The sequence below is a fragment of the Canis aureus genome, chromosome 12 (genome assembly GCF_053574225.1).
Source record: "Canis aureus isolate CA01 chromosome 12, VMU_Caureus_v.1.0, whole genome shotgun sequence".
Taxonomy (NCBI): Eukaryota; Metazoa; Chordata; class Mammalia; order Carnivora; family Canidae; genus Canis; species Canis aureus.
In genome coordinates this window covers 52,114,914-52,123,491 of record NC_135622.1, presented here as the reverse complement: position 1 = coordinate 52,123,491, position 8,578 = coordinate 52,114,914, and the positions used below count along the sequence as shown (strand labels likewise).

The 8,578-nt window shown below is 37.7% G+C and overlaps 1 pseudogene; it reads right to left on the bottom strand.

Annotated features, from left to right (window-relative positions):
• Positions 1–996: 996 nt before the first annotated feature.
• LOC144324708 (keratin, type II cytoskeletal 8 pseudogene) lies at positions 997–4,908 on the bottom strand (annotated as a pseudogene).
• Between the last annotated feature and the right edge of the window lie 3,670 nt (positions 4,909–8,578).

Genomic DNA, 8,578 nt, shown 5'->3' with positions numbered 1-8,578 from the left:
AAAAGTCACTTTCTCAATGAGGCCTACTGATATCCCCTCCAACTTCCAATCTCTTTACTCTATTTTTTCTTATTATACTTATTAGTTTCAAACATATTCTATAATGTAGTTAGTGTACTGTTTGTTGTTTGCCTTCCTTTATTGAAGAAACTCAACAAGAGCAGGAATTTGTTTTGTTTTCCAAGGTACTCCATATTCAGTAAATGCTTATTAAATGAATATCTTAAAAAAAATCAGTGAATCAATGAACACATAAATAAATTTTAAAATTTCTATTCATCAAAAAACATAACAAGTGAGAAGACTAACAACAAAATATAGGAAGATATTTATAACATGTAATTAAGGAAGGCTTAACATCATAAATGCATTTTTAAAATAAATACTATGAATAGATAAGAAAAAGATAAACATCCTAGTAGAAAAATTGGCAAAAATAAATAAATAAATTAATTAATTAATAACAAGCCTTTCCTATAGAGGAAATGTGAATGGTCAGTAAATAATAGAAAGTTGTTTAGCCTCATTAGTGGTCAAAGAAATATAATTTTTTTCAAGGAAATATAAATTAAAGACATAATAAGATATTGCACACCTATCAATTAGTCAAAAGTAAAATTTGTTGGCAAAGATGTAGAGCAATAGGAATACTCATACACTGCAGTCAAGAATATAAACTGGTTATTTAAAATACTTTGGAAAATAATTTGATATTATCTGATAGAGTTGAAAATATACATACCTATGACTCAATTAGGAATATCATGGAGATAATTCTCTACATGTGCTGTAGGAGACATATCAGAATTTTCATAACTTCATCGTATAGAATAGCAAGACATTTAACTTAGCCTCACTAACCAAAGCTAGAAAAATATTGATATTCATACCATGAAATATTTTATTCTAATGAAATGAATAAACTGTGGCTTTATGCATCAACCTGTAGAATAAAAAGAAGTAATATGAAAAGTTAACTAATATTTTTATAAAATTTAAAATCAAACAATTACTTAAAGATAATTACATAATACATTATTTTTTTTAATTTGTTTTATTTTTGGACTGGCAGCCAGCACTATCAGAGGCTTTATTTGGGAAAAGACACTTGATTTGGCTTTTGGTTGGGGGCATGGACAAGATGGGGTGCCCAGGACAGTAGACTCCACCTAAGGGTAGGCTGAGGACTGGAGCTGAGCCTCAGGTGGGTCTCTTGTCCTCAAGGCTCCCCTGCACATCTCCTTCCCCCAAAGGCTTTATGGGGGCCACAAGAGCAAGGAGGCTGGGAGGGCCCACGGTGGCTGTTCACTTGGGCTGGACGTCAGACGACTGACACCAGCTTCCCATCTGAGTCTTGATCTTCTTCACAACCACGGCCTTGGAGGAGCTGCTGCAGCTGAAGGAACCACCAGGGCCAATGGACTAGAAGGAGCTCTGGCCATAGTTGAGGCCAGGGCTTGGGAGGCCCCCATAGGCCAAGTTCAGACCACCTGAGTAGCCACTGGAGGTCTTCATATGGATGCTCATGTTCTGCATCCCAGACTCCAGCCAGCTCTCCTTGCCCTCCAGCAGCTTGCTGTCAGTGGCGATCTCAATGTCCAGGGCCAGCTTGACGTTCATGAGCTCCTGGTACTCGCACTGCTCCAGTGATGTCCTCATACTGGGCCTTGACCTGGGCGATGGTGCCGTCCAGGTCCAGGGAATGGCTGTTGTCCGTAGACAGCACCACGTGTGTCCGAGATCTGGGACTGCAGCTCACAGATCTCCTCTCCATACAGCTGCCTTAAGAAGTTGATCTCGTCGGCCAGCCCTTCCAGGAGGGACTCCAGTTCTACCTTGTTCATGTAAGCTTCCTCCACATCCTTCTTAATGAGGACACACTCATTCTCCATGTCTGCAAGCTCCTTGATCTCACCCTCCTATTTATTCTTGAAGTCCTCCCTGAACCTCTGCATGTTGCCAAGCTCCACTTCCAGCTTCAGCTTCTCCTGCCTCAGGGTGTCCAGCTGCCTCCGGAGGTTGTTGATGTAGCTCTCAAACATGTTGTCTATGTTGCTCCCAGCAGTTTTCTGCTGCTACAGGAGGCCCCACAGGGTCTCCAGGATTTTGTTCTGCTGCTCCAGGTGTCTGACCTTGTCAATGAAGGAGGAAAACTGTTGAGGCTCTTGATCTGCTCCTTCTCCTGGGTGCGCACTGCCTGGATGTTGGGGTCCAACTCCAGCTTAAGGGACTCAGCAGGCTCTGGTTCACTGAGACAGCCATGATGCCCCCATGCCCCTGATCCGTGGTTGCCCCTGACCACACTCATGCCACCCTGGAAGCTACCCACCTGGGATAAGGCAGAGTAGCTGATGTGGGAGCTGGGCCTGCTCTTGTAGGAGCAGCTGCTGAAGGCCCCAGGGGCCAGAGGTGGACCTCTTGTAGGACTTCTGGGTCACCCTGATGGACGTGGTAGAGGCTGCCATGGAGGCTGGAGTGGAGGTGAGGAGGCTGAACCTGACAGAGGTTCCAAAAGGAGCACGAGGAGCTGCTTCTAGGTGCCATAATACATTATTTTTTAAAACATGAGAATTTTTTAAAAAATTAGGATAGTAGTTATTCAGTTAAAGAACAAGTGATGTATTGGAATTAAATATATGAATAGCCTCAAAATATATTGGTGATGTTCTCCTCCATAAATTGGAAGGTCTTTTAGGTTCTAGTACCAATTCCAGCATGGGAGGGGGAGAGGATGGGGGGAGAAGGGTGAGTGATGAAAAGGAGTTCTCCCACTCCAACAACAAACAATTCTCTGGACACCAGCTGGCTAACTGGCTACAGTTCGGAGGTGCCCACAACTTCCTCCGTGGGTTGGATTAATCTCCTAGAATGGCTCATAGAACTCAGAGAAACATTTTACTAACTAGATCACTGGTTTTTTATAAAAGAATGTAACTCAGAATAGCCAGATGGAAGAGATGGATAGGGTGAGGCATGGGGAAAGGGCATGGAGCTTCCATACCCTCTCTGCGCACACTATTCTGAATATCCAGATGTTTACCAACCTAGAAACTCCCTGATTCCAGCCCTTAGGGGTTTTTATGGAAGTATCATTATATGGGGCTTGATTGATAAAATCATTGGCCATTGGAAATTGATTCAATCTCCAGCTCCCTTCCCCTCCCCAGAGGTCTAGAGTGGAACTGAAAGTTCCAACCCTCTAATTACATGGTTGATTCTCCTGGAAACCAGCCCTGATCCTTATATATAATCCAAAATTCACCTCATGGGATGCCTGAGTGGCTCAGCGCTTAAGCACCTGCCTTCAGCTTGGATCCTGGAGTCCCAGGATCAAGTCCCCACATCGGGATCCCGGCATGGAGCCTGCTTATCTCTCTTCCTATGTCTCTGCCTCTCCCTCTCTGTGTCTTTCATGAATAAATAAATAAAATATTTTTTTAACAACCAAAAGAACAAAATTCACCTCATTAACATTAAAAATTACCTTTATCACTCTCATCACTTGGGAAATCTAAGGATTTTCCAGAAATGGGGAAGGAAACCAAGTATTTATTTCTTACAAATCACAATATCACAGGGGGATAGCTTCACAGATGTTTATGCTATCTCTATGCTTTATAAGTTCACTGTAAATATTTATTTTTTTAAAAATATAAGTCTCTTCTTATTCAGTCCTGATTAAACATGAATAATAGACCACAAGTTTGCCCAGAAAGGAAATCATCTCCTTAGAGCTAATAATGCTTTGTTAATTCAGGTACTGTGCTGAAATTTGCTTTACTTTTTGTTGAGAAAGTTCTCTGATAACAGAATATTTAAGATGCAATGATTTAACAAAAAGAAACTTTAGTTGAGGCAAATGTTTGGATTGAGATTAAATTCAAGCATGTTTATCATAGATTATAGATATTTTCTGTTGTGTCTTACTGATAGTCAAAATAAAACATGATTCCCTTGATATCAAATTGTGTTTATACAAAGCCTGTATTTACCCATCTGGTATGTAACCCTTTAACCCCAAGGCTTGTGCTATTATCAAAAATTTGTAAATATGTTTAGAGAATTGCATGACTCATAAGGCATATTTATTGTAGAAAGCACTGTTAGTTTATGAAATGTGCTGGTTGTTTAGTTTGTCAATTATCTCACTATTTTTTCTCTCCTTTTCTGGAAAGAAAAAAAACATAATTCAATGAGCTGAGAGTCAAATAAAGTTGACTTTGGCTAATTATAATTCAACCAAAATGCAAACTTTGTTTTTTTTCCTCATTTGAAATGACCTGTAAAGACATTTAGCTTGATAATGATTGCTCTTGTATAAGAAACAAGATCCTTTTTATTCTGGACCCTCTCACTGCTACAACCTCACCCCCACCGTTTGCCTTCATGCACCCTTCATTTTAGTCTATGGCTTCCATTATGGACTCCCCTGCCTCTGGGCCCAATGTCATTCATCATTCCCAATCATGTAACTCAGCATGTTGAATTCTTCATCATTCACCCTTCTGTCTTAATTTACTATCCCTGACTCAAAGCACATTCAGCAGGGAGCCTGCTTTTCTCTCTCTCTCTTCTGCCCCTCCCCTGCACCCTGCTCAAGCGTGCTCTCACTCTCTTAAATAAATAAATCCTTTAAAAAAATGAAAAGAAAATCAGGGTCTGAAAACAAAACAAAACAGTGGAAATAAATTTAAAAGATACAAGTACAAAGGAACCAAAAAGTAAACATGAGACAAAGGGTGAGTACAAAGAGCTACCATGCAATCTCTATGTGTATTCTTTGCCATGTATGAACATGTTCATCTTCATAGCACTCAAGCTAAGATGGCAAAATTAAAGCATGACAAATGTATTCTTACAAGGTGCTTGATGAAGTAATTGTGTTGAAGATCAAACAATACCATTTAAATATAGTATTTGATGTGATTCTATTGTATGTGTGTATGTAATTCAAGTTATATTAAAGTTAATTTTGAAGATTTTGTCTAATAACCTGTAGTTCTAAGGAAATAAAATTGGTTTTTGGCTAGGAATTAATAAATGATTACAAATGAATTAGCAAAATTTCCTCTTTGCCTTCTGGGCAGGTTGTCCAGCTAGCAGAACCCTTTGCCAGAGTGTTTCTCTTAACTCTCAATGCTTTGCTAACATTCACTCTGGCCCTTATTGTGCATTGATGGCAGCTCAAGACTAACTGAGCAATTGTAAAAACAATGAGGACTACTCAGTTCTAAGGGAGCAGAAACTCTTTAAAAAATTTTTAAAAAATAAAGGAGCTGAAATATTTTAAGTTTTTTACATTCCACACAGGGTCAAGAGATCTCAATGTATCACTAGCTTCACAGAGGAATCTTTGCTCCTGCTTGGTTGTTAGAAAATGTGTCTCCTCTAACTATGCAACTAGAGCAGTGGCTAGTCTCTATTCTCAGAAACTTTTATCTTTAACAACTAACAGTTCTACTTTGTCAATTGATTTAGATTTGTCGTTCAAAATCAGGTCACTATTTTGAATATATATATGTACAAAACATATCAATAATAGAGAAAATTAAAGATTATAATTATAATATATATTTATATATAATATGTACGATTATAATACACATAATATAGTCTTTAATTATGTGTGTGAGTCTGTGTATGATCTTTATAGCATTGATTTTTAAAGCTAATGCACTCAGGGTAACTTTCACATATAGATTATCTTCGGCACTTCTCTGCCACTTTAGAAGTACTAAAGAATTTACTCCCTCATCTTACTCCTGTAATTCATGTGTACAGACATAAAAACAAAGAAGGATGTTACAAATATTTAACATGATGAGTATGCTCCAAATGTTTCCAGCATTGCTCAAAAAGTATTATGAAATCTGCCCTATTTTTCAGGTCTTCAGTGTAAGAAAGTTCTAAAATCAAAGAAGCAGGCTTAACTTTCCCTTTGAAAGTAATTGATTTTATTCACATTTTTTAATGTTCACATGAAAACAATTTAGTAACTATATGCATATTTTATAATATGAAATGACTTCTAAATGACCTTGTCCCATGGTTGAATTACTTACTATTAAAAGTTGTCAGGGGATGAAGCTTAAAGATAGATTGTAAAGGAAGTGTGTGAAGTCCTAGATTCATCCATGACTTCATTCCCCACATCCATGTGTAGCAGAATTTATTAAAATGAATCCTGAAAATATAAACTGACCAAAGTTTGTGCAGAAACAGAACTGAAGCAATCAGATGCACTGTTCCAAGTTCTTAAGAACAGTAAACAGAAGACTAGAAACTTCCCACTATAAATTATTAATGAATCCTCTGTGGTGCTTCTGATTCCTTTCACAGAGACCACTCATGGGGAAATCATTTAAGTGTTTGATAATGTTACACTTTATTACTGCAAAACACTAGTAAGTCATATGAACATATTCCATTCACAATACAAGAAGATCTACCAGTAGCCCTGGACAAACAATGCTGTCACACCAAGACATAACTCACTCAGAGCATTAGTAAAGGAAGACATCACTAGAATTTCACTGAAAGGTTTTATCACATCCTGCTGACATTTAGTAGTTAGGTATCAGGAACTACTGTCTTGGATTCAAGCCTCCTATTAGCATAGAGTTCTTGCTACTAATTTGCATTTTATTCACTTGAGTCCAGACTCATGATAACAAACAATATAAAACTACTTATAGAGGTGTGAGACTCTTTAGAAACCTGGCAATCCTAAACTAACCCTAAAAATAGAAATTCCACAACACTTGTATCAAAGTTGCCCCAAACTCCAGACTTACTCCACCCGGGACTAACATTATCCAAGGTAAGAGCATTCAACCTACATATTCATTAAAGGAATGCCATGCTTCTGACTTTACCTGTCCCTAACAAGTCCTATCTTTGTTTTCATATATCACCTTGGCATTCCCTGTTGTCTAGAAGAGGAAGGAAGGAAGGAAGGAAGGAAGGAAGGAAGGAAGGAAGGAAGGAAGGAAGGAAGGAGAAAAAGAAAGAAAAAAGGAAGAGAGGTTTAAGTCCCAACTACTTTTCTATTGCCTTTTTCACCAAGAACTGATTTGACTACTCATTGAAAAATATTCTTACTTGAGAACTGTCACACAACAAAGGAACTGGATTGTTTTTTGTTTGTGTATTTCTTTATATTATATTTTATTTAAATTCAGTTTGCTAACATTTAGTATAACACCCAGTGCTCATATCATCATGTGTCCTCCTTAATGCTCATCAGGATTGTTAATCTCCTCTTTCCTATCAGTATAAAAGCTTCAATTTACAAATACTAAAACCCAACGTAACAGTGTGTTTCAGTGAGTACTCTAATAACTTCTAACTACACACCATCCCATCTGATCTTATTAATTTGATCATTGAGCATCAAGTATAAGAACAAAAAAATTATCTTCAAGAACTGTGTGGAATTATATCACATAAAAATATACACCTGCACCTAATTACTGCTACTGTATTCAGTTCTATGGCAAAGATACAGCAACAACACATTCTCAAATTCTCAAATGTTTCTAAATACTGGGTCGGCACTCCATGGCACATAGCACTGAAAGAGAAATCTCTGTGATGACAGAGTCTTTCGCCTGAGGTAACAGTCTACCTTCTGTAGGGGAATATTTCCTTTCCTAAACATTCTGGGCATGATACAAGGAAGAATCATGTTTGTAGAATTAGTAGTTTCCTACTTAGCCCCAAACAAAGGGGGGGTGACTGTTGTCTTTGAACTTTTTTTGTAATAGAAACAACGAAATTGTTTTTGAAAACCAGCATTAGTAACTATCCAATGTTGCCGTAAAAATATGATGTTTGCAGAATATATCACAACTTTGTTTCTTTATAAAACTTGAAATTTTAAAAACTTTGCAATGCTTTAGCTTCCAAGAATCTACACAGGAAAGTTTCATCCTCCTTGTGAAAGGGCTGAGGCAAAATGATGTCAGAAAACAACATATTTGTTCTTTGGAGTTACCTGCTCTATTGGAGAGGTCAAGAACCCAACCGACCTTTTAAAACAACAGAGAAATACAAGGACAGCTTCTCTAAACCTGGTCTCCAGTGAGAGAATGGGAATTTCACCCTAGTCACCAAAGACTAAATATGTCCACTCCTTGTAAGGAGCCCTCCAACTATATCCTTGCCCATTTAAAACGTATCCATGAATTATCAAGCCCCATACAGAAGAAAATGGGCAAGTCACACTGCATTGGGGATCTATTTATATAAGCTAGTAACCTTGTAGGGAATTAAGAAATACAAAATAAAATGAACAGGATAGTGTTCATTTACATGTAGAAGTACTGCTTATAAAATGCTGCAAGCAATGCAGCCTTAAAAGGATGCATCACAAATATGCTTACTGGGATGCTAAGTATTGTGCTACAATAAGATATTTAAGAGAGACTACACAGATTCAAATTTAAGATGGAGTGTTGATTACGGTTAACAAAGGAAAGAATTGTGCATGCAAAACATTTGATGCCTCATGGTTCTCTTTGTAAAAATTATCTGTGCCTTTTCCTTTTGACATTTTAAATTGTCTTAGGCCAATTTT